Here is a 27,667-nt window from a genome sequence, read left to right as displayed (position 1 = left end):
TGTTTCATCACCATTAATTCTCCCATGTCTTCTCCTACACATATAAATGAAGCCTCTGAGACCATGAGCCAAATTTAAACTGGCCTTCTCTAAGGGGTTTCCGTCAGATAGTTTGTCGCGTGACATGAAAGTAACTGATACAACGGTTTACAAACATTAGTGAAGTTATATATTCAGGAAATGTGACAAGAGCACAAACTATATTTAGTGTTTTGAATGCCTTAAATGTTATTTGAAAAATAGGATGCTGATTCTGTGTAGGCTATGATACATTAAAGATACATAACCTAGCCCATGGAGTAATTATAAAGAAATAGGACAGAATTAGAACTGGGCGAGGGGGGATAAGAATTGTAAGATAAAACAAAAGAAAGTAGAAAAGGCAAAAGAAGAACAAATTTTTAAAAGAAAAAAACAAAACAAAATATATAGGACAAACCAAAAATAGGGATTTTTTTTTTTTAAGACAAGGTCTCACCTACATCCCAGACACACACTGTCAGGCTGGCCTTAGACTTGCACTGATCCTCCTGCCTCAGTCTTTTCGGCCCAAGCAACACACCCAACTGCAAGCAAAGATCTTCAATAAAGCACAAGATTTCACTTCCCACAGAGTGTCCTGGCCCCTACAGTGGGTCTGGATGAGTTTGCTAGAGCTGCTGCAGATACCACAGACTGGGAAAATTAAAAAAAAACATGGTTCTTTATAGTTCCGTAGGATAAACATCTAACACCATGGTGTCAGTAGGGTTGACTTCATTTTAAGGCCTCTTATCCCAATTCTTAGACGGCTACCTTTGCTCTGTGTCTTCTATAGGTCTTCCTTCCCTGTATTTCTCTCCCAATCTCACATCCTTAAAAAGATATGCTGGTGGGTTGCACTGGAAAAATTAGACTGACTGAGTCAATCTGGGGAGGGGGGGGGGCGCAGTTCCTGCTTGTATGTGGATCTAAAGCATAAAAGCTTTTGATTTGTGTGTTTAGTGAATCCGAGAAACTAGAAAGAGACCATTATGGGAAGATGGAAAAGCGATATCAATAAGGGGGGGTTATTAAACATAGGTGGTACAGTCAGTGGAAGAACATATAGGAAAGGAGGTTTATGTTGGAGAGAGATGAAAGGGTAAGCCAACGGTGAGAGGAAAGAAATAGATAACATTAAAGATGTTTCCAAAAGCCACATAGAAACTTACTATTTTATATGCTTCCTAAACATGCATGCACACATGCACCAAAGGCTCAGGGACCATGCTGGAAAAGGGGCAGAAAGACTGTAAGAACCAGAGGTCTAGGAGAGCTAGTGTGAAACTGTCATCTGGGCATGGCAGGACCACTGCAGCGATGACTGAGTGCACAAGATCAAATCAGACAACATTCTAGCATGAAAGGGGAAGAGACTCCTGAGCCCCCATCTGTAACTGAGGAGCTATGGAGAACTGATGGTTTTCTGAGGTGAGGAGAGTCGATTTTAAGGGTGTGGCTCCTGGTAGGTCCATCGTGCTCCAGTAGATGGCGCCACACATTGGAGTATAAGGACAGCACAAATTGGACATAATGGTTTACTGCAAAAGAAAAAAAAAGAGTGATAAAAAAAAAAGTGATGGGGGCTAGGGAGGTGGGAGTGGATTTAGGACAAGTTGTGGGGAGGGGTAAATACAAGCAAAATATATTACATGAAATTCTGAAAATTTAACAGCAACATTCTTTTAAAAGATGTATCGAATTGGATTTCACCATATGGTCTCATTGTACCTTAATTGATTCTCTAAGGGCCATGCCTCCAAACACCGTCACATTCTGGGATACCAGGGGGATGACTCGGGTGTGGGAGGAGGGAACACAATCCAGTTCCCAAGAGGCTTTGCAGGGCACATCAAGAAGAATTGTTTCTCCATCAATTTGAATCTGGGTTGCTGCTGTTTCTTCTTTGACTGATAGCTTATGACAGAAACGGCATGCAAAGCATGGTGCTGATGTGACCTGGTAGTGTGTCTAAAAAGTAAAGTGCTAAGCAACAGGAAGGAAGGAGTAATTGCTAGAATCAAATCGGACAAATCTCCAAGTCTGTATATTGAAAAAAAAAAGTCAGGTTTGTTTTTTTTTTCCACAAGAATGAACATGATTTTGCGTATATGGAGTTGAAACACGGACAAAAGGAGATAGAAATTAGCATGGTGGTTGCCTCTCCTTTGGGAAAGAGGGCTTTGAAAAGAGGGAGCCAATGAAAGACCTTTCACTGGATTGCAAAGACCAGTAAGTTGGTTGGCAGCATGGATGATGTTTAGCAAACTGTACATTTAAGGCCTACACATTCTACTGTAAGCGTTACTTTCCTACTAACGCGATAACATATTTGCTGGCTTAGAAGAGCACAAACAGATGTCTTAGGGTCCAGATGTCAAAAGTCTAAAATGCATCTCACCGGGTTGAAGTACAGGTGCCAGAGGACCTCCTCTGGGTCCTCAAAAGGAAAACGTGACTTTGGCTCATGGCTCATGTCAAAACCAACCCAAACCAGTCTAGTCTCCCGTATAGCACATCACTCTGACACTGGCTCCTCGCCCCTCTCTCTTTCTTGTTGAAAAGAACTGTGCAATTGCAGTGCGTTCGTCCAGACAATTCAGGGAAATTCTATTTGAAGTCCTGCTGAGAAGCCATCTCGATTCCTCTGTGACCTCAATCACCCTTGTCAAGTACCAGTAGTAGGGTTTGTGGGTCAAGACAGAGGCATGTGTGGGTGTCATTGCTCTGTCTACCATATTCTGCATGTTTTACTTCAAAAGAACAGAGGTTTCAGAAGCATTTACCAGACACTATTTTAGGTGATTAAGTAGAAAGCTATGCCTTTACTAGTCTTTTTTTCCCCCTTCACTAGCTTCTTAGATTCAGGGGAGTTTGTTTGTGTTACTATGATTAGAACAGTGTCTGGCACATGCAGAGCTCCTAATCAGAGAAAATTATTGACTGAGTGAATATGAATCGAACAATGGGTGTTATACTTTTGCTGATTTTATTGATAGCACTGAATTCATTTGTTGGCAGAGCTTTGTGTAGGCAAAAATCACAGAGGCTGAGAACATATTCACAAATTTTTAAAAAAAAAAAGAAAAGAAATTTGCTTTTCAGCCCTTAAATGTCTATTTTGAACAGCATCATCTGACATCAAGACCTGGAGGACAGAGCCATTCCCCAACAGTCAGCTTTCTACTAGGAAATAAAAACTGCCTCAGAACAACTTTGTTGAGGAGAGACCCTCAAGGATTTCTTCCTGTTACTTATATTATTATTCTTTATGAATCTGAAATATATTGCTTCAAGCTAAACCATATTGCATTAAAAATATCATTTGGGAGTTTTTATTTCCTTTTGTCATTATTTGTTTCTAGAGCTTTATAAAAGTCAGCAACAGAAAATGTGTGGTTATTTTTATCAGCGTTTCTTATATTTTTTTCAAACAATTGAAGGCTTAGTCTTCCTCATAACTTCACTCAAACATGAACGTACAAAGTCTATGGGGGGGAAACAAAGATGCTACACTTGGCTGCACTGGGAGGAGAAAAAGCGTGTTGTTTCTTTATGTTTTCCCTGTGATATATTTTTATTCTTTTTATATTTATTTCCTAAGGGAATAATTTGTTTCCTAAGGGAAATAAATATGAAATAATGCATAAATACACCAACAACGTCTTACCTCCCTCTTTCTCCTGTTTGTGTTTTGAACACCACGGCTAATGATCCTACGCTTATTCATAACTCTACACATGAGGAGAAAGTATTGAATTCACTCAAAGTCAAGGCTGACTGAATGCGTTGTGGCGTGATCCTGACAGAACTGGCACACAGACATCTTTATTTCCAAAGATCTACTGATCAGAGGTTATCATATTTTAAAACAATTTTCTGTTTTAAGATTTGTATAATTTACTCCAGTGTTCTCAAAGATCCCTTATCTGCGGATTGCCTGGGCCCCTGATCCTGGTACAAGGAGAAAGGAGAATAGCAAAGCATCCTAAGAGTAGAAGCTTCCCCAGGACTGTCTGGCACCTTCTCAAGATTTAAGATTTAGTTACTGTTTGTCCAATAATACAAAAGAAAAAACTGTGATGAGAATGGCTAATTGGAAGTCTCCCTTGAGGGGAAGGTACCCTTCCTGGGATGCCCTTCATCACCTGACCCATAAGGATGCTCCAGTCCTTCCGAGTGATGGGCGTGCCTGCTCCACTACTTATCTGCTGCTTACCGCTTTGTTGCTTTGCCTCTACTTGCTATATGCTTAGTAAACCCACTCATTCTAAAGGAAACCCACGCCTATCACTGTCTATACAGAACAAGTTCAACATCAGCATAAATCATAGGAAAGACCGCAGTCCACAAGTTCAGTGACACCCCCCCCCAACTGGAAGGTCCCCAAGTTCCAAAGAACAGCAATAAGTTGCTTCTACATTTTATGGTTTTATTAAGTTTCCTCCTTTCCCTTTTTTTCACTACATTTTCACCAATATTTTTACTTCATCTCATTTTCAACTAACATGGGCTTTCCCTCTCTATGAATTTACAGCAACCTATGGGTGACACTATACCAAATGAGGCAGGGAGAATCAAAGCATTTCCCATAAAATCAAGAACGATACCCGGATACCCTCTCTCACCATTCTTATTCAGTAAGGTACTTGAAATTTAGCTAAAGCAATGAGATAAGAAAGGAAACAAGCGGGTATGCATAGAAAAAGAAAGAGTTGAATTATCCCTAATTGCAGACAGCAGAATTCTATACCTTAGAGACTTAAGGACTTCACCAGAAGACTATCACTGATACATATTTTCAGTAAAGTATCAAGGTACAAAAATCAACAAACAAAAATAAGCAACCTTCCTATATGCCAATAATACACTTGAGTAGGAAGAAATCAGGTAGGAATCCTGCTCATGATAGTGTCAAAAACAAATAAAAATCTGTAGGACTAAACCTAGCCAAGAAGTAAAAGATCACCACAAAAAGAAATTGAAGAAGATGGAAAGATCTCTCATGCTCATGGATTGGCAGAAATAATGTTATAAAAAGCATCTATGTTAGTAAAACTATCTACAGATTTCACACAATTTCCATCAATAGCACTGTTTATAGAACTAGAATAAAACAAAACAAAATTCATATGAAAGTACAAATTACCCTGAAAAGACAAGGCAATCTTTAGGCAAAGAACAATACTGCAGCTATTCCTGATATCAAATCAAGGTCTGCATGTGTTCATGTGTGTGTGTGTATGCATGTGCATATGTGTGCACATGAATGTGTGCATGTTTGTCCATGCATGTACACATGTGTATGTATGCATGCATGTGTCCATGTGTACAACAATAATAATATAAGAAGAATAGGTCATGAATTTGAGAAGGAGATAAAGGATTCAGAAGGAGTTAGAATGGGGAGAAGTAAAACTATATAAAACAATACTCATACATAAAATTCTCAAAAATAAGAAATGTAAATTTAGAATGTTTTAAAGGAAGGCTCCAGATACATTAAAATTAGAGTGCTAATGTTGGGTCACATCCTAGTAAAAATAAAAATTATATATAAGCAACTTGCTCGTCGAGGTAGGAATGACAATCTCTGTGAGCAGTTTTGAACTTCCCAACTTGGACTAGAAGAGGGACCTGATCTAAAACAGCTTCAGGAGAGTTAAGAAGTAATTTGAGCGGGATCCCTGGGCCCAAATCTGCCTATCATAATGTTCTTCTTGTAGGTTTCTAAGACCCTCTGGATCATTCTACGTTGCTATTCTCCCATGCTTCTCTCATCTAGAGTCCCAATAGGATGGCCTCCCCTCTGTCCCAAGGACAATACAGGCCATAAACTTCAAACCCCTACCCAGATCTAGCCAATGGACAGGACATTCTCCACAGTTGAGTGGAGAGTGGAGTATGACTTTCACATGTACTCTGGTGCCTCATATTTGACCATGTCCCCTGGATGGGGAGACCTGGTGGCACTCAGAGGAAGGATAGCAGGCTACCAAGAAGAGACTTGATACTCTATGAGCATATAAAGGGGGAGGAAGTCCCCCTCAGTCACAGTCATAGGGGAGGGGAGTAAGGGGAAAATGGGAGGGAGGGAGGAATGGGAGGATACAAGGGATGGGATAACCACTGAGATGTAATATGAATAAATTAATAAAATAAAATTCAAAAAAAGAAGTAATATAAGGAGACATAATTGTCCTTTAGAAGCAGAGTCTTTTAAAGCCCCCAAGAGACACACACATAGCTTCATATATCTTCTCAAAGCCCTGTGATAAATAGAGCCAAGGAACAAGATAGGGAGCCCCTGCCTGGGTTGGGAGAATAAAATACCTGGTGTTACGGAGAAGAAAGCATCTTTTTAAAGTGGAATGATAGCTAGCAAAAGAAGAAAATGGTGATGAATGCTAAGAATTAAAAGTGCAAGCTAAACATTATGCAGAGAGGACAAGAGGGAATTCAAGGACAGCCTTGCACAGAGGTCAGAATGCACTTCCTAAATTCTCTCTGTTCATTCGATGCGTGAACTAATAATGTGGCCATGCAGTCTCGTGTATTGGTAATGCCATTTCTCAGGCTTTGTTCCACTTGACTCTCAACAATCTTCCTGATCCGTTATTGCTTCTTGACTCCCTTCTCTCCGCCCCATCCCTGGTTACTTTCTTACAGGGTTACCCTTGCTTGTCACCCCAACATTCTTTTCATGCACATCTCTTCACACACACACACACAGACACACACACACACAATTTCATTCACCTTCATTAATTGCATTTGTGAATTTCATTTTTCTTTTTTATATTATAACACAATTATAATATTCCCCCCTTCCTTTCTTCTTCCAAGCCCTCCCATGTACCCTTCCTTATTCTCTTTCAAATTCATGGTCTCTTTTTTCATTGACTGTAATTGCATATCGTGTGTGCGTGTGTGTGTGTGTGTGTGTGTGTGTGTGTGTGTGTGTGTGTGTGTCTGTGTGTGTGTGTGTTCCTAAAGATGATCTGCTCAGTCTGCACAACGTTACTTCTTTGACATACTTTTAAACTTCAAAGAGAGATAACCAGGTTCCAATTCTGAGGGGCTGTACCATAATTATAGGGCAAAATGTGTAATCAGTGGGTTAAAAAGTAAAGAGCAGAGTGACTTTGGTTTCTGTTTAAAGAATTTAGCACAGTGCCTTGAACATAAGGACACTCAATTTTAAAGTGTGTGTTTGATATCATTTTTAGACTTCACTTTGGGGAAAGCTAGACATATTTTTAAGCAAATAGATAAAAATACAGCCCAAAATTACAATCACACTGATACACTAAACCCAATCCTAACAAAAATATTAGAAAATAAGATAGGGAGGAGTTGAGACTCTTCTAAAAAATTATCTAAACTCGAGAGTTTAATTGTTGAATGATTGACTGGAAGTGAAAGCTATAATCCTCAGACAGCATGGATAGCCATCTAACAGTTGCCCTTGAAATCCATGCATGAAAGAGTCCAGGAAACACATGGGCTCCAAGGCCATGGGTCTGACCCCTTACAAACAAATAAGTGCAGCAGACTCAAAGGCGGCATTCCTCTATGGGGGAGGGGGCCCGATTCCACGGGCCTGTCTGACCTAATTATTCCGAGCCTTAGACTATTATTTTCAACATGACCAAATAAAACTGCATGCATGATTATTCATGTGACTACACTCAGTTCTACAGAGAGCAAGAGAAAGCCAGTTGGGGGCTGGAAAATGGCTCGTTGGGTAAGAGCACGGGCTGCTCTCCCAGAGACCCAGGTTCAATTCCAAGCACCTACATGGCAGCTCATAACCATCCATAACTACAGTCCCAAAGGAACTGATGCCCTCCTCTGGCCACTGTGGCCACCAAGCACACATGTGGTGCACAAATGCATGTAAGTAAAACACATACACAGAGAAGGTGAATCACAATGTCTCACCTAGACAGACAGACAGACAGAGACAGAGAGCGCTTTCTAGCAAGCTCTCTTCCATGGCCTCTACCTCTGCTTCTCCTTGAGTCCCTGACCTTACTTCCCTCAGATTGTGATCAGGTCATGTAAGCCAAACTAACCTTTTCCATCCCAAGTTGACTTTGATCAGTGTCATTTTCTGGCATCCCGAGGACCTTTGTTTCATCACCACATCAGAAAGCAAACCAATAGAGTCAGGAATTCCAACACAGTACCTGCAGGGGCTGTAAAAAAAAGAAACATGTCACCAGCTCAAGTGACTCAAAGTCATAAATCTAGGAACACCTAAGCAATGGCTAATGAATATGAAAAAATTAAAATAAATTGCAAATGAAGTTTCTCTGTTTTCTCCGGTGCTGTACTATGTAACATAGTACAGTGCCTCTCTAGCTAGAGCGCGGAGAACATAGAAAATTAAACGAGTCTGCAAAGCTCATTGCTGGAAGAGTCTGAGCAACTACTAAGCAACCAGTCAGATGCCTCTGTTCCTTCCTCACTTGCCCGGGACAGTTTTCAAGGCCTCACAGTCCTCCGGTTGTGATCATGTTGAACCTTCCCTGTGGTTCGGGGCTCAGGATGCAAATACTGAGTCTTCTGCATTTAGATCATGTTTGAAGTTCTTTGCGTGCGCAGCTCATGTGTTTTCACGTTGTTCCTGTACTGAGTTTGTTAGAGGGAAGAGATGAAGGAGCAGAGGAAGCCCTTCTCCAGCTTGAAAGGATCCCGAGAGATGGAGTTGGGGTTTTATTTGTTTGTTTGTTTGGTGGTTGGTTGGTTGGTCGTTTGTTGGTTGTTGGTTGTTAGTTTGTTGGTTGTTGGTTGGTTGGTTGGTTGGTTGTTGGTTGGTTGGTTTGGTTTGGTTTGGTTTGGTTTTTCAAGGTAGGGATTCTCTGTGTAGCCCTGCCTGTCTTGGGGTTCACTCTGTAAACCAGGCTGGGTTCCAACTTACAGAAATCTGACTGCCTCTGCCTCCCAAGTGCTGGGATTGAAGGTCTGAGCCACCACCTTGCTTAGGTTTTGTTTAACTTAAGGCAGGGACAACTAAAATCGCCATCAATGATTAGAGAACGGACACCTACCCAGCCCCTCCTGCCATTTAGTTGCCAAATTATATGATTCAAAGAAACCAAGTCAGACTGAACTGTGCACACATACAGACATATATTTACAATCAGGTATCCATATGTACCATAAGACATGATCTTATTAAAAAGTCTTTTTTCAGACTACCCTCATTACAAAAATAAATGCTTGTGCCTCCAAAATGAATATGCCAGAACCCTAAGGCCCAGAGTGACAGGTTTGGGAAGTAGGGGCTCAGGGCTATAAGTGAGTTCAGATAAAGTCATAAAGGTAGAACTCTCACTACAGGATTACAGCCTTTATAAGAAGAATACCAAAAGGCTTGTAGATGCGTCTTGGTGGCTAAGAGCACTGGCTGCCCTTGTTCTCTTCCACGTGTGTAGACACTCTTTAGTACAAGTGGCAAGTGATGGGAAGCCTCAGCAAAATTCAACCATGCTCACCTCCTCATTCCTCACTGTCACTCTCCAGTACTATGAGAAATGGAGGTTTTCCAAGCTACCCAGTCTATGATGTTGTGCTATCGCATCAGCCCAAGCTGACCGAGATGACCCTTGACTATGAGATGCATGCAGAAGGAGATTCCAAAGCATCCATAATATCGTGCTGAAGGCAGGATGAATAAGCTTTGCCACCTCCGTTATAACAAGATAAGTTACTAAACACTGTTCCAGCCATGCCATAGCTCCAAACAGTACATCAGTACACTGTGGTCCCTGCTAGTTGTTTGCTGGCCTTCCCCAATATCTTCTTGAAATGATGAACATATGTATTCAATACTTTTGTGCCAGAGAGAACAAGGCAAGGATGGAAAGATTCAATTTTGTTCAGGATCTCAGAGGTATCCATTTATGGCAGCAGGGACAGCAGAGTGGACAGGGCAGTTTGTATCGTGACACCCAGGAAGTAAAGAAAGGGAATACAGGAAGGGGCCAGGACAATTACAGTCCCTGCAAAACCACTTGGTGACCAACTACTGCCTCCAAGAGGCCCCACTTTATCTCTTGTACCAGCTCCCAACCTTCTCATCAGATTATGAATGCATCGAGGGGTCCATGTGCCATGTCAGAGCCCTCAGATGAGATCGTGTCTGGAAATGCCCTCACGGATGCCCCTAGAGGTGTGCTTCGCTGTCTCTGATGCATTCCTCAGTCAGGCTGACAGTTAATATTCTTCGCCATAACTCCTGCTCACTCTTCTTAATGAACTGTGTGCTGACACTCTTTGGCTGACAACGAGGTTGCATCCTTATAAGGCCATTATATGTTGAGCACTTGACTCGAAAGGCATTTAATATACCTGCCTTCCAAACCTCAGAGCCCAGCTCAGCCTACCCTAACTATGTTCATTTACAACACCTAACACACATCCTGTTTTGTGATGGGTGATGTACTGCAAACCATACTTAAAATGAAAAAGATGTAGCAATATGGGTATGGTTTTGCACCTTCAAAACGTCAAAAGGGTTGTCAATAAAATGGGTAAAATGGGAGATTAGAAACCTCTTCCATGTGCTCAGAGAGGGAGAGAGAGAGAGAACGGTCAATGTAGTACTTAACAACATTTATTCCTACAGGAGGCAATGGCTGTAAGTGAAGTTACAAACCCAGGTAGGATCCCTATGGGCTCCCTAGGGAGCTGTGAGCACATGGCCTCCTGCCACAAGAGGCCCAGCAAGGTCTGTGAGGCCTGCCAGGAAGTGCTCCCCCTAGCACATACAGGGACCGCTAAATGGGCCATCAAAGGCTAAGATACATTATTGCCAGTGACGCCTGGCAGAAGACTTTGAAGCAGAAAGCAAGGGTTAGTTGAGGTCAGTGGTAACCACTGAGCGACCGCTTGCTCTTTCCTGTCCCTTGGTACTGGGGATCTGCAGAGGAAAGACTTTCACAGAGCTGGGAGCAGGAACAAGAGCCCCCACAAACCTGTGAGGGCAGAGAGCAAGGATTGAGGCATTCCCCCCCAAAACACACACCAAGTCTGCAACTAGGTCACTGGGAGCCCACAGCAAGGGCCCCCACCCTGCCCTCATCACCCAGTGCTATTGGGCACAACAGACTTTCAATAAAAGAACCGAGAGCATCGTTCAACTCAGTGCAGTTGTGCACAAAACTCAACCAAAAAGTAACTGGTCAAAATCTCCCCGCAGTAACCCATATACCGAAATCTGATATAATACATTTGAACTGGCCAAGATATAGATAAAATGTAATACCTATACAGTGTTGTTGGGAATGTTAACCGGTCTAGCCTCCAATGAAATCAACATGGATGCTCAAAAAAACCAAAGTGTGTGTGTGTGTGTGTGTGTGTGTGTGTGTGTGTGTGTGTGTGTAAAACTAGCTTGTGACTCAGTTATAACACTCCCCAGTAATTACCCAAAGACTCCATGTCAACATAACACAAAGACATTTGCATATCAGTGTTTACTGCAGCATTATTCACAATAGCTAGGCGACAGAACCAGCCTAGTTGTCCAACAACAGAGGGATGGATGAAGAAAATGTGAGTTAGATGCACAATAGAAACTTGTTCATCCATAAAGGGAAAAAAAGATGCATATGTAGTATAGACGATCACATCAAGGGAATTAAGTAACCTCAAAAAGAATATGTTCTCTCTCATTTGTAGGTCCTGGATTTTATAGATACATAAAATCATATATGGATGAGTGTGAGTGTGTGAGAGCAGAAGTGAAACTGTCTAGAGAAACAAATGAACTGATGAGAGATGGAGAAGGAATAAAAGACGGAGCACAGTGGGAGGCCAGGCAGGAACCTGGAGGCAGAATCTGCAAAGGCCGTGGACCACTGCTTCCTAGCTTGCGCCTTGTGGATTGCTCAGCCTGCTTCCTCGAAGCACTCAGAACCACCAGCCCAGAGGTGGCACCACCCGCAACGGGCCGGGCCCTCCCTCATCAATCACTCATTCACAAAATGCACAACACACAGGCCTACAAGCCAAGCTTATGGAAGGGTTTTCTTAATTAAGAGTCTCTTTTCCCAAATGACTCCAGCTGGTATCGAGTTGACTTAAAACTAGCCAGCACAGGGAAATATGCTCAAAGTGCATTCTATGCATGCATGAAAATAGCCTTATATAACCCTGTATAATAAATATATAAGTAAGTAAATAAATAAATAAATAAATAAATAAAACATATGAGAGGAAAATATCATGCCAACTCATTATAACATTTTCAACATTATTTCTCTAAAGAACAAGGCCTCTGGTGCAGATTTAGATAAATATTACTTAAACAGCTGCCTCTAGTGTGGACTGCCATTTTGATTTTAAATGCTAATAAGCCATCTTTGAGTAAAGTACATACAACACAGATCAAAAGATCAAGGTTTTATTCAAGATTACCTTTAAATTAAAATGTGAAGTCATAAATCTGCTGTGTTCTAAAATCTGGACATTTTATAATTACATTTAAATGCTAGAGAGTCATCCACAGGGCACCAAGATGGCTCAGCTGGTAAAAATAATTGCTGCCCACTGATGCCTTCGCAATATCCTAAGTTCAAGACTTGGAGCCCTTGTAAAAGTGGTAAGAGAGAATTCTTCTCTGGCCTCCACATGAGTGCCATGGCATGCACACACATCATACATATACACACAAATGATTACTTTTTAAATGAAAAAATATTCACCTTAAAAGGTCACTAAGTCAATAACTTGAGGTTCTATTTAAGAAAAATATCCCAAGTCTAACTGGCAGGAAAGTTAACTTCACAGGGCGGCTGCCATGCTCTGAATACTGTCCTCCCCAGATCTTATGCTGAAATTTAAGGGCCATGGTAGTCGTACCAACAAGTAAATCTTTAAGAGATGATTAGAGCAAGCATGTTCCACTTTCATGAGTACAGCAGGTGTCACTATGAAAATGTGGGTGTGCCCCTGGCTTGTGCTCCCTTTTGACATCCACCACTGGCAACACAGTCAGAAGACCTTGCCAGATGCTAATTTGGATTTTAATAGTACACTTCTTAGCTTCTAGAAATGGGAGCCAATAAATCATGATTATTGTATATGGCCTAGTCTGCAAAATGGACTAAGACTGTGGTTTATGGCTGTTGAAAGTTGGCTGAAGCCGAGTGTGGTGGCTCATGCCTTTAGCCCCAGAATTCTGTGAGTTTGAGAACAGCCTGGTCTACAAAGTGAGTCTAGGACATCCAGGGCTGTTACACAAAGAAACCTTGTCTCAAAAAAAAAGAAAGAAAGAAAAAGAAAAGAAAATTGGCTAATGACTGAGTTTGTTTTGTTGTTTTTGCTTTTTTTCTTTGAATTTTAAAGTTTGTTTATGTATGTGAGTCTGCATGTTGGTCTGCACAACAAAAGAGGGTATCAGATTCCATTACAATAGATAGTGGTGAGCCACCATGTGGTTGCTGGGAATTAAACTCAAGACCTTTAGAAGAGCAGCCAGTGCTCTTAAACACTGCCATCTCCCTGGTCCCAAGACCTGCTTTTGAGATACAAACTTAAAAGGAATAATCTCCTTCAGAGGTTTCTAGGGATGCATCAATTTTGAAAAAAAGAGAACTAACCAAAACCACTCCAACGGTTTCATTCCTACAAATGCCAGTATGGCACAATTGATAAACAATTCATTAACTTAAATTACTTTTTGTGAGGCTCAAAATTGTGTCACAAAGGTGAAGAAGCACGTACACACACACACACACACACACACACACACACACACTATGCACCTTTATGTGCCTGTGTGCTCCACATTAGGAAGGTAATATCTGTCCCATACTCATAACTTTATCACACTCCTATAACAAAGCATTGTATTGATTACTTTCCTAGTACCAGAAAATTATATTTTCAGATTATTTCTATGACAAGAGAACAAATTCACAACAGACAGCAACAAACTGGTGACATAAACATAACCACACAATCTTGACCTTGTTTTAATGTGGTTATTATTTAATTCAATTACAATCACATGTGATATAAAATTGATTGATTTTAAACGCAATGGAGATCATAACAAAGAACAAATTACATGACGTTAATATACAAAGTAAGTATGAAGTTCTCTTCAAATTTTGTTTTAAATTCTGCTTTGAATACTTGGAAACCACTCCACAGATTTTGAACAACAGACATCTCCTTTTCCAGGAGATGAAAAGAAAAAAAAAAGAAAAATCTGGCTTTCTACGCTTTTTAATTACAAGCATACAGATTGAAGTTGTGGGCAAGGAATTTAAAAAGAATTTTTATTAGCCAACACTGGAATTCACAAATATCAACAAAACAGACCAGAAATCTTTATCAAATGATGCTATTTAAACAGTCAGTCTGAGGCACGATGTCCTGAATACTGAGCGGCATTTGTCCATTCTATAAGATTTGCACAGGAACAGCGCCTCCTGCTGGCCTGATGTGATCATGAGCTCCACCTTCAACATTTCTTCTAGAAGCATGGATCTCTGTGTATGTGTCTCTCTGTCTCTGTCTCCTTCTCTTTGTCCTCTCTCTGCCTCTCTCTGTCTGTCTCTCTCTCTTTCTGTCTCTCTCTTCTCTTCTCCTCTCTCCCTCCCTCTCTCTCTTTCTCTCCTTCTCTCCCTCTCTTCCTCCCTGTCTGTCTGTCTGTCTCTCTCAATAAAATAGCACTTTCCAATGCCTGCGAAAGAGTGCTACCAGTGTCCACATATCTGACCAGAGGAGCGTACATACACCACACCCTCTCTATAGAAGAAAGGAAATCCACAGCGCCGACATGAGACGGGAAGCTCGCGTTTTCTAGGTTTCTAGGCACAGACTGATCTTTCCTAGTTCAGGAAACTAGGAAACTAAATGAGAAAACTCATTTAATAAGCTGGCATTTAGCTTGCTCTCAACTCTGAAACTCTGAAGCCATGGACTCCTCTGCCTGCTCACATGATACTCAGCAAAATAACCTGGCCCGTAACAATGTTTACAAGGGCATTTGTTACGTCTTAGCTATTTTCTGCCTTCGTTAGAGGTTGGCCAATTTAATTCTTACAGTGGCCTCATGGGGTGCGTCCTATTATTATTCCCATTTTTCAGACGAGAAAAGCAACTCAGAGAATTTAAGTAACATGCTCAAGATCAAAGAGCTACTAAGTGTAGCCTGTGAACCAGGTGGCCTAGCTCCCCAGACCCTATGTTATTTGTCACCACTGTTTTCATGGCCTCATTAAGTGATTTTTTTTTTCTCAGCACTGCCTACTAGGGCTGTTGTCAGCTCCTTTATGGAAATCCCCTGTGCCACAAACCCCTTCTATAAATCCCTAAGAAAGCTCTGCAAGCTTTCTCCTTGCAGTAACTTCAAAGGCAGAAGAACAGTTGCTGTTAAGGAAACAACAGACTCCAGGAAACCATCTTTCAGCACCCAGCACCAGCGTCCAGCACCCAGCACCCCCAGGTGACGACTCTTGCAAGCTTCTCTTTGAGAGAGGAGCCGAGCTGGCTTCTCCCCTAGGTTGTATGCCACTTTCCGTTCTCCCCCTACCAGATGGCTTGCTTGTCTCACAGGGGTTAGCAGTAGAAAGGGAAAGTACACACCAGGAGATTTCCTTGCCTCTGGCCACACTGATTAAACTGACTCACACCGGGGGAGATCCTTTGGGACTAGGTCACACCCTGTAGAACCCTTTGTGGGTCAAGCCTTCTGACAGCACCCTACAGCTTCTCTATCTAGCTTAATGCCCAGTAATCCATCTCTCTAGACGTTCTTGTTGTTGTTGTTGTTGTTCTGAGTTCTACCCCGTGATACCCAGATATGCTGAGTCCTTTTTTTTTTCAGGGTGGTCAGACAGTGCTTGCTTCAGCCCACTGTCAGTTGGCTTTCTTGTCGATGTGACAGAGTACTTGACAGGAAGAACTTAGGAAAGAATATATCTCTTGGTTTCGGAGCTTCTAGTCCCTGGGCCTCTGCCCTTGCACTCTCCAGTGAGATGTACAGTAGCGATCATGACAGCAGGGGCCCATGACAATATAGCTTCCTCATGAACAGTAAGCCAGGAGAGACAAAGGGGCCAAGGACTGCTGTAACCGTCAAAGACACACACTAAGTGACCTAATTCCCCTAGGTACACCCCACCCCCTAAGGTTTCTACCACCTTGCAAAGTAGCCCCACTAAGCATTCTAGCATTTTCTAGAATCCATAATTCCATGACCCTATCGGCATTACACCCCTTAGCCTGCCTGAGCTCCACTCCTGAATGTGTAAACATCACAGATGTGCTTGGGATATGTCGTTGACTGACAAGGAAAGCGTCGCAGGTGAAACTGTTGAAAAGCAGACCACTGAGATAGTTTGGCCTCCAGAGAGTTAAGGATCAACATCAGTGGAAAAAAGAGGAAAGAAATAGTCCTGGGCAGAAGGAAAAGTCTTTGGTATGGGTTGTGACAAGATCTCAGCGGCATTTGGGGGGCAAATATTGCCCATCAGAGTGGATGCACATCAGGTCAAAATGTTTCAAAGCCTTTGGGTCCCCATCGTGGCTAATGCCGCCACTGGATGAGGCTGTCCTCCGCAACTGAGGCCTACTCAGAGGTTCTCTGTGGACAGCAAGCCAATAAATCTTGCCTGTGAGAAGCGCATCCCTGTGCAGCATACTCTAAGTAAACATAGTTACACTCTGCTCAACTTGCACCAGGGAAAACGGGCAGCATGGAAAGAGAGGGCCTGTGCTTTGCATTTTATTCCTTTTGTTAAAATGTCCAGCTGGTTCTCAAGACGTAAGCTTTATGAAATGTAGGATGGGTCTGTAGTGAGGTGTCTATTTCTGGAAGTAATGAGGAGACAAAGAGAACCCAGGAAACCTCTCTAAACACAAAGCTACTTTCCACCGAGGCAAACCGCACGAGCCATCACAGTTGGCACATGCCCATCCACATGCCCCTGCCTGTCACCTCCAGAATTAGAGAGGAACTCCCAAATCTCATGTGCTATTTGAATGAAAGTGACACGTACCCCAAGACTCGGGGTGGGGGGTGGGAGAGGAGCAATTAACAAATACAGCTGCATCCTATGCCCTTGGGACAGATTTTGTTCTATTCAATTCTTATGTTTACTGACTTAACAATAGAGCCAAATTATCTAACACCTATATGTAATTAAAAGGCGAGCTGTCACAGGTGTCTAACTGAACGATGTAAGCAGTTCTTCTAATGATATATGAGGATGCTAGTGAATGCTGGTGTTTACAGATCCTGGGTGGGGGGAATGTTAAATACTATTCAGGACAACATCAAAGCAGCTGAAGCTCTGACTTAATTACAAGCACTGCTCCAAGCCAGAGGGCCAGGTGGGGATTGGAGCAGGTATTAAGGAAACAGCCTCTGGTACCCACTTTTCTGGCTCAAGAAAAGTCACAAAGCCCCAGAACTCTATCTTTCCATATGCTTGGTTGTGGCACTCCCAAGCTGTGAGTCCGGAAACATGCAGATCGACCATTCTTCACCTTGGGCTATTTATGGAAAACCAAAGGGTACGCGATGCTGACTGAGCAGGTGGGTTTTAGAAAAATATGTCCCCGGCTGCTTTAACCTGTGCAAAATTCTAAACTGAAGGAAGCAACGTGATGCTAATTAAAGCTGTAGCTCAGGGTTTGCCAAAACTGCGGGCTCTGATGAATGATCCTTTCAAAGCCTCCCCAGCTCATGGAAGTTCTACCAGGCAGCAAGCACCTCATGCGAGTACTCTGGAATCAATGTGCTTCATTCTGCCACCGAGAGGTGAGCCCTAAGTTATTTGAAAAGAATCATTACAATGATTACTACTTAACATTTAATTTTAAAAAGCAAAAATGTTCCAGATACTTGTATGAAAACTTCAAAACAAAATGTATACCCACTCCAGATGTTTTGAATTACTGGTGGATCAAATACCGGCAATCCATGTTCCCCTCTGGCGACTGCGAAATAAGATTTGGCATCTCTTGGCAGATCTCACTGAAGATCAGAGATGGAGCAACCCAGAAAGGCTGGATTACTGAAGAGTTCTGGATCAAGAGCAAATAATACAGTGGACCGCCTATTCATTCTGGAGTTGAGTGTGTTTCAGTTCATTTTAGACTACAGGTCAGACGTGGGAGCTATTGCTATTGGGCAGCAAAAGAACGCCCTCCAGATGGGCGGGGCCTAAGGACTAGTTTTAACCAATGACATGAGAAGTAATGATCTGTGCGAACAGCAAGGTCTTGGGGAATCTTGCTGTTGCCTCTGCTGCCCTGTTCATGGACTTAGGCAAAAACGGTGGTGTAGAGGCTTCTAGGTTGTGCTCGCATTTCTGTCAGCCTGGATCCCTGATTCCTCCGGCTACTGATGGCCTTTTCTTACTCACATGTAACCACCATCTTGAAGACAGTAGGTTCATTCGTGTCTCCTCTCGTATTTTTTTCTACATTTGTTTGTCCATAACATATATACTGTTTTGGACATTTCAAATAAATGGAATAATGCCATCTAGATCAGTCTCCACATTGCTTTTCTGTTAATATAAAATTAACGTTGACAGAATCTTCCACATTTCATCTCTTTTCTTCCTGATGGACATTTGGATAGTTTTAATATTGCTAACATAATCAATACCAATACTGCCATACATGGTTGCATGTCCCCTGACCACAGGTGCAAGGGTTTTCAAGAATTGGTACTTGAAACCGAACCAGTAGGTTTAATTGTGTGTGATATTAGCAAGTAAATAAAAATGCCATTGCCTGTGCAGTGCTTCCTCCGTGCAAGGGCATTGCTTACAGTTCCCCTCCTGGGGCCACACAAACCTTGGGAATATAAAGTATCTCAATGTATGTTTTGCCTGTTGGTATCATTTACACTTCATGGAAGAGGGAGCTGAGCTGTGGGCATTTGAACTAGAATTTGTTTAATGTCACAGATAGCAAGAGAGGAGGGCTCCTTCCGGAGTTAATGCTTTTACCTCTTAGCTCTCAAAGCCATAGAGGTAGTAAAGCCCCAAAGACTCCAAAGATCTGCCAAACATATCCGTTTTTGTCAATGTTGGATATATCATTTTAACACCACTTTTAGTTTTACTTTCCTAACTAGAAGTTGGGCTGGGTTTTACATATTCATTGGTCATTTAGATTTGTGCTTCTGCTGTGGTTGACTATTAAAATGTACCTTTCTGAATTTTTTTGTTTGTTTTGTGTGTGTGTGTGTGTGTGTGTGTGTGTGTGTGTGTGTGTGTGTGTGTGTTGTTCTTATTTTGGGTTTGGTCTTTCAAGAAAGTGTTTCTCTGTGTATCCCTTGCTGTCCTAGATTCACTTTGTAGACCAGGCTGGTCTCGAACTCACAAAGATCTGCCTGCCTGTCTCCCATGTGCTGCCATTAAAGATGTGCGACACCACTGCCCACCTCGTTTTGTCTTTTTATATTGGGTCATTTCCTTTCTTTATTATTATTTCATATATCTTTAATATTAATTCTTTTGTGAATTATATTTACTGCCATTACCTTTTTCAGTCTCTTACCTGTAATTGAACCCGTTAAATACCTTTTAAACTAGGACTATTCCTCGCGTTTTTGTGATTTGTCCTTCATGTCTTGGGGCTTTTATGCTAGTAAAGCTCTTCTCTATGCAGAGATTGCAAAGAATGTTCAATAACACTCTCTTCCAAGAGTTTTAAATTTATACTTCATGTTCAGTTCTTTTTAAATGGTTTTTACATATACACTTATATTATTACACATATATAAGATAAGCTAAACTTAGCAAGATGAATCATGAACTAATCAGGAATTATATTAATGTTACATTCATTGTGTTTTTGCTATTTGCATTTGGCAACCTTGAAGAAAACATATTTCCTATCTTGGTCTGAGTCTAAAATTCTGAATGTAAATCAATATCTATCATATCTCATCTCTATCAGATTAAAACATCTATCTAGACCTAAAAACATCTTAGCCCCTAAACAACTAAGCTTAATTGTAAAACTAAACTATCTGATCATGTTTAATTCTTTAGCCTGAAATTTTATTTGAATTTACCTGGTGCATTTCCACTGAAGTGGCACTGTGTGGTAAAGGCTATCGTTTCTGTGCTGGCTCGAGGTAGAATCGCTGTTAGGAGCCTGGTGGTCATAAGATCATGTAGATTTGGTTAAGTCCTCCTTATAGCAGTTTCTTCCATTGAGCTTTCTGATCACGTCTGGGGCGCCATCTTTGTCACTGTCACTTTGTAGTGACCCTTCAGATCTCAAGGGCCAGCCTTCCCTCCTTTGCATTCTCAGAACCGTTTCCCCCTCCCTGTCCTTTATGTGGGAAATATCTTGGCCTCCTGCACATGAATTTCAGCATCAGTTTGTCATGTTCCACGAAGAACCACGGACCACTGAGATCTTGTTGAGTTTATAAGGTTTGTGGATACTTTTCTAGAAAGAAACGCTATCGGCTTACAGGACCCACCCTCTCCACTTGTTAGCACAGTGCGTCGCTCTATGTTCTTTTTACATGAGTTCCTCAGGTAACACATTTTAATATTCTCTATTGACAATTTGCACATTTTCATATCCAGGTCACCTTTGGGTTATTGTTTTTACTCTTCAAATGGAATCTGTTTTTATCTTTCTAGCTTCTCTGCTTATTTTGATGTGGTAATATAAATGATATATTTTATATTTTCCTCTTGCAAAGCAAATTTGCTGAGCTATTGTATCCCGTCTAGTAATTTGGTCTACAGCCATGTTACCGTGGAGGTCTCCTGGTGTGTTCCCTCTGATCTTGGAAGCTAAGCAGGGGCAGACTTAGTTAGATTTGGACAGGATGTGTAATCATTTGTCTGCAAGGTCATTTGCATTTCTGACATGTGCTCTCGAGTCACTACAGTGCAATGTTACAGAAAACGGAGATTTACCTAACTTATACTGCATTTCTCCTTTTTTTCTGCGTTAAATTGGTTGTGTTCACAATAAGGTCTTTCTGAATTTCACTTTATTTAGCATTATTATATATGTGTGAACGTGTACACATGTGCATGTGTGCATACCTGTATGCCATGTGTGTGCTAGCGTGGGCATGTGCACATCACAGCACATGTGTGGAGGGTTGCCAAGGACAATTTTTGGATGTCTGCTTTCTTCTTCCACCTTGCAACCCAGACATCAAACTCAGACTGTCAGGCGAGGGCCAGTGAGGGCATTTGGACCCTTTGTACCATCTCACTGGTGGCCCCAGTGAAGTCTTAAACTCGGAAAGAGAGAAACATACTCAAGATTGCTAGGCTTCTGTTAGGTTACTAGGCCCATCTCAAATACCAGCACAAAAATCTTACACCGGTAGCAAAAGAGAATGCGATCACCCACATTTTGAAGCTGGTCCAGCTGACAATGAGGCAGGAAAGTTAAGGCCGTATGCTTTGGGGATGCTCATTACCTGTTCAGGTTGCAATGCTTAGCCACAGCTCCTCACCGATCCGTGAGTAGCAGGGTCACTAAAAAGAGGAAAAGCCACACACCACTATGTGCAAGCTCTATACGTTTACCTCTAGAAACAAATGGCCACCTCCTCCCCCAAGCTGCACTTCAAAATACAGCCACTCTTGAGGTATCACAGGGTTAAATTTTTATCATCATCAGTCATATTACTTGAACTGTCTGTATTCATATAGAGTATCGTATATACAGACACTGTTTTACTATTGGATTCTTTCCGATTTGGAAGAAGGAACATCCTTCTCTTGAACGGAGATGTAAGCCAATGAAGAGGCAGACTAGCCCCTTTTTTTCTAGACATCACCTGCTATCGTGTGAATGTGTATGCCTCCCTGAAACTGAAAGTCGATAATCATTAATTATAATGCAAACTATCCACATTGTTGTTTTAATCTTCCAGATAGACAAATATTCACCACAAGTTGAAGACCAGCCTAGTCTACAGCGTTAGTTGCATGGTAATCAGGAGTCCATTTAAAAAAAAAAAAAGTGGGAGAGAAAAGAGGGAAGAAGGGAGCATATAAATTGACATAAATTTCCTAGAACATTTTACTAGTCTGAATTTATATTTTAAAGCATTATCATTTAATAAAGTAATTCAGTTTCCTTCTTAATCTTCAGGAGAATACTCAAATCAGTATACGAGGATATGGATGCTTTCATGTGCTCTATGGAATTATTTCAAATAGTTGGGATGTTTGGAGTTTTGTTTTATAGCCTCCTCTGGCACTGCATGCGCCCAGTATACATACATACGTGCAGGCAAAGCATTCATACATATAAAACAAAATAATTAAATCTTTATTTTAAAAACCTAAAAACAATGGGCTGGAGAGATGTCTCAGAGGTTAAAAGCACTGCCTGCTCTTCCAAAGTTCCAGCATTCAATTCCCAGCAATTAGTGGCTCACAACCATGTATAATGAGATCTGGTGCCCTCTTCTGGTGAGTAGACATAAATGCAGATAAAACACTATACTTAAATCTAGAAAGAAAGAGAGAGAGAGAGAGAGAGAGAGAGAGAGAGAGAGAGAGAGAGAGAGAGAATGAGACAAAAGCACTTTAAAAAAACAAAATATTAAGGGAAATTACATATCTACTAAGCATACACAGAATTTTCTTCTCATTATTCTCTGAGCCATACAGTAAGACAATTGTTGACACAGTACAGAGATTCTTCTATGTGTTACAAGTAGCCTAAGGTGATTTATGTCCTGCAGTAGGAAGGATGTACACTGCATGCAAATAAAACATCGTTTGAAGGCAGGGATTATGGAATCTCTACAGATGCTGCGGGGTAACTGAAGATGGGCTGAGACTCGGAGACATGTTCGAGAGATACATTTCAAATGGCAAAACAGTTTACAGAACAGTATGTGATAAAATACCTCATATATCGGATATGCATAAGGAACTGAAAATGCGTGCATTAAGTAGTCAGCAGTGGATCCCTGTGGGAGGATGAGCTAACGGGAGCACGCACATTATACAGTTGAGCATTAAACACACACTTTAGTTTTTATGTTGCAGAACATTTTATCACTTTACAATCCAAACAAAACCAAGATTCTCCTTTTTAGATGGGAATTGGCTCTGGTACAAGTTTTTTAAATATAATTAAATGACATTATAATATACTTTATAGAATAAAACTGGGTGATAATAATGTTTTTATAACATTAAATATACCATCGAAGAAAAAACTTCAGAAAGTCCTCTATTCAGTCTGATTTCTAAAGCATGACAGAGCTACAAGCACATAGCAAGGTCTTTATGTAAATAAATTGAAGACACTAGAACCTTCTACCAGAATCCAATCCTCTTCTCCTTGAAGATGAACTTTAGGTTCCCTTACGGTTTCAAGTAATGCTTTTTTTTTTTTTTCACTGAAGAGTGGCTTCATGTGTGGGTGGTAACTTCTAAGCTTATGTTGTTAATCACTTATATTTGAAATTTCTTTTTCCCACTTCAATTAATTAGCCACTGGGGCAAGCAAAACACATTTTGTGTGTCAAGCATGTAACAGATTTCAGCAAGTTTTTGAAGAGCAGGCTGGCAAGGAAACACTGTATAAAAACAAGCCAATATAAAGGCTAAAGAAACACAACCATCAGGAAAATATTATGGTTTTGAATGTCAATTGATTTGTTTTTAATAGAGTTAGTTATTCAGGCTATGACAGCAACCATGGCCTTGTCTCTATTCAAATAGCAATTATGTATGTTCGTGGAGATTGTGACATCTCTGCTGCCACGATACACTTGTTAACAAGCCTGTTTATCAACAACACAGCGGCTCCAGGCAGCCTGTTCTGAACAATCTACCTTTGGACTTGGGAAGAAAATATCTATGCCTGGAGCCCGAATGTTTTGCCACAGATGACAAAAAGCACAGTCCAGAGATAATATTATGATGAATAAATCTGAGAGCAACTTTTAACCAGATGTAATCAACTCGACTTTGTGTTGAATTGCATTCTCAGACCCTGACTATAACACCAAACTGTACCCACAATGCACCAAGGTTATAAAAGCATAACAAAGCCGGACGTGGTGGCGCACGCCTTTAATCCCAGCACTCGGGAGGCAGAGGCAGGTGGATTGCTGTGAGTTCTCGAGGCCAGCCTGGTCTACAAAGTGAGTCCAGGATGGCCAAGGCTACACAGAGAAACCCTGTCTCAAAAAACCAAAAAAAAAAAAAAAGCATAACAAAGTGACCATTTGATTTTAATCTGGCTTAACAAGTCTAGAGTAGGCACCTCCAGGCTGAGGTTAGCTCAATGGTGTAAGAGTCCGGTGCAGTTGCAGCAGCTTGAAGCATCATGACTTTAGTGAGGAGGAAAAAAAAAACCTCCAAAGCAGAAGGATGACACAGAATACAAAGAGATCCTCCTCCACACCTGACTCTAGGTTTGTTTTCTGCCAAAGACCTGTGAAGAGTATTTTTCTCATTTCTCCCAGGTGACTCCTTATGGTCCGTCAGGCAGATCTCTAAGCTAAGCTTGGCAAAGGAGGACAAGCATTGCTGAGGTTGATTTAATCAATTTATGATTCATCCCTTGAAACTGAGCAAGGTACAATGTAAACAAAACTGCACTCCATTAGCAGAAAGATAGAAAAGGGAGTTAGAGCAGGCTGTAAGCGGTAAGTGAGATAGGAGCTTAGAGTGATGTAGCAATGGATGAGGCAGCCCTTTATCCTTCCTGATGCTTAAGCCACAGGTTCCTTCCTAAAATGCATTCCTAGGATTGGGAGTATAGCTCAATAGTAATGTACTTACCTATTATGTGTGGGGCCCTAAGTTCAATTCCTAGCTCTGCAAAACTATGAAGAAGTTAACATGCGTTTCTGGGGCTGTAGGCATATTTCAAGAAACAGGCGCAGTTTCAGAGAAACAGTGTCAAAAATTTGTGCCTAGTCCCAGTTTGCACTCTGTCAAGAAACTGAGTACCATCACTGCCTGGCTTTTAATGCTCTGTCATCAACCTCTCATCAAAGGCGTGTGGGTAAAGCCAGCCTTGTGTGTAAGGTATGTAAAAATGAACATAGCCAGAGCATGGTGTTACCCACTGTGCTCTGCTCATGCCGCCTCCTACACAAACAACAATCACTGTACCTGATAAAAATGAACACCCATTTCCTTATGCAGCCATGACACACTTTTGGGTTGGTGAGCCAGGAGAAGGCATACCATAAGTGCAGACTAGCCCTTTCCCTAGACCAGACAGTCTCATCAAAGTTTGATATACTGAGCCAAACTCCTGATACATTACTGCATGTTCTCAAAAAAATAAAAAAATTAAAAATAAAAATAAAATAGGGACTGGAGAGAGGGCTCAGAGGTTAAGGGCACTCGCTGCTCTTCCAGAGGTCTTGAATTCAATTTCCAGAAACCACATGGTGGCTCACAACCATCTATAATGAGAACTGATGCCCTCTTCTGGTGTACAGGTGTACATACAGGCAGAACACTGTACACATAATAAATAAATCTTTTTAAAATAGCAAAATAGACAAAAACATGTTGCAAGTTTAAGGATTTAATAGCTTTTTAAAAAATATTATTTACTGTATTTCAGTGACTAAGCTAGGTTCTGTGCTTGCACACAGAGATGTGCACACACACTCAAGTCTAATCTTACTTAAAGTTTTGCAGGAGTCTTGAGTCTTACGAGGATGTTGGCACTATGCTACTTGATTCTGAAGAGAAAATTAGGAGTATGAGGTTAACTTGAAAATAGAGAAATTTGTATTCACTCAAATCTCTCCGACTTAACAAGTGATGAGATGTCTGTCATACTTGTCTTTCTTGGTCTTCACAAAAACTAGGTGCCATGTCACCATCCAAACTACATACTTTAGAAGAGATGCTATTAAGAAAAATGAAAAGGGTAACAAAACTGCATTCCTTACCTCAACTCTTAGCTCCTGGGAATAGTAATAGGGACCCAGGACCAAGTATCTGCTTCTGTCACGCTCGCCTTCTAACCCATAGCTACCATGAGTGAGTGCATCTCCATCCATGTTGGCCAGGCTAGTGTCCAGACTGGCAATGCTTGCTGGGAGTTCTACTGCCTGGAACACAGCATCCAGCCTGATGAACAGATGACAAATGACGTGACTAGCAGAGAAGCAGCAGATTCTTTCAATACCTTCTTCAGTGAGACAGACGCTGGCAAGCATGGGCCCCAGGCAGTGTTTATAGGCCTGAAACCCATATACCTACAGATACCTACTGAAAACCCTTCCACCCTGAGCAGCTCATCACAGGCAAGGAAGATGCTGCCGTTAACTATGCCCGTGGACACTACACTATAGGCAAGGGGATCGTTGACCATGTCTTGGACAGAGTTCACAAGCTAGCTGACCAGGACACAGGTCTCCAGGGCTTATTGATTTGCCACAGCTTTGGTTGGGGAACTGGCTCTGGGTCCCCGTCCTTGCTGATGGAGTGGCTCTGTTGGTATTTTTTTCTTCTGTTGATTACCGAAAGAAGTCCCTAATTAGGAAATAGAAGGAAAGATGAATGCTTATGCTTAGCCTGCTTTCTCCAAGACTGAACTAAGGAACCAGTGCCACGTACTTGTTCCCTCCTCAGTTAACATAATACCTCACAGGCCCGCACAGAGGTGTGCCCAGAGGGTTGCCTCTCAGGGGACTCTAGATTAATGGTCACAGTATCATAAAGGGACAGAAAGAAACCTTGGAGATGAAGGTCGCTGTTGTGACTATTGCAACTATTGCCTTAATTGATAGCTTCAAGTTGTGTGTGTGTGTGTGAAAATGATCATTGTATCCTGCACCTTAAATATATGCATTTGTGGCCACCTAAGCAGAATTAGTCACAGGTTCCATTCAAGGACATAAACATAGAAGCAGATTATTCAAGTACATTTTATATGTAATAAATGCTTATATTTTAATTGAAAATAATGTTTATATAATATAATATGATCATGAATTCTCCTCCCCCAGATCTTCCCAGATCTCCTCCACCATATCCATGCCACACTTTCTCTCTCTCTCTCTCTCTCTCTCTCTCTCTCTCTCTCTCTCTCTCTCTCTCAAACAGGCAAATAAAAAAACTCAAACAATCTAGAATTTAAAGAAAACTATAAAATTCACAAGAAACACAGACACACACAAACCAAAACACATAAAAACACAAAATCAGAAACCATCATATGCCAATTAAAAAATATATATATATATATACACATACATACATACATATGTGTGTGTCCAAGCAAAGTAATATGAGACAAAAAAAAAAAAACGTACAAAAGTATCACTGGGTTCATTTTGTGTTGGCCATCTACTGCTGGTCCTAGGGGCAGCACCTAAGTGTGGTTTGTAAACCCGGTGAAAGCCCATAGGAGAACATGATGTTTTTTCTTGGCGTGCAGGTGTCAGTTGCAGACTGCTTCCTGGAGAGGGATGAGAGCTCATGTTCACTTCCCGCTCTCAGCGCTGGGACCTCCTCTGGCTTGGACCACTGCAACTCCTCTGCATGCTGCCACGGCCTCAGTGAGCTCATATGTGCATCAGTCCTCTTGTGTCTGGAAGACACTATTTCACTTGTGTCATCCATCTTCTTTGGCTCTTACGATCTTATTGCCTCTTCTTCAGCATAGCTCCCTTAGC

General features: G+C 41.4%; 1 protein-coding gene across 6 annotated transcripts in view; it reads right to left on the bottom strand.

Annotated features, from left to right (window-relative positions):
• Positions 1 to 26,316, bottom strand: part of SLC35F1 (solute carrier family 35 member F1) — a 487,869-nt gene extending 461,553 nt beyond the window's left edge. For 2 of the 6 annotated variants that reach the window (XM_084777329.1, XM_084777330.1), the window contains exons 1-2: positions 25,937 to 26,284; positions 8,100 to 8,222 (exon numbers count right to left, since the gene is read on the bottom strand). The gene's annotated coding sequence lies outside the window, so the exon portion shown is untranslated. Of the gene's footprint in view, positions 1 to 8,099; positions 8,223 to 21,466; positions 21,525 to 25,936 lie in introns of all 6 variants that reach the window. The other 4 variants (XM_084777332.1, XM_084777331.1, XM_084777333.1 and 1 more) reach the window with 4 other exon arrangements.
• Positions 26,317 to 27,667: the final 1,351 nt, after the last annotated feature.

Source organism: Acomys minous (assembly GCF_964271855.1).
Source record: "Acomys minous genome assembly, chromosome: 3".
Lineage (NCBI taxonomy): Eukaryota > Metazoa > Chordata > Mammalia > Rodentia > Muridae > Acomys > Acomys minous.
The sequence above is the reverse complement of the archived record's forward strand: the minus strand, read 5'-3'. Positions and strand labels throughout refer to the sequence as shown.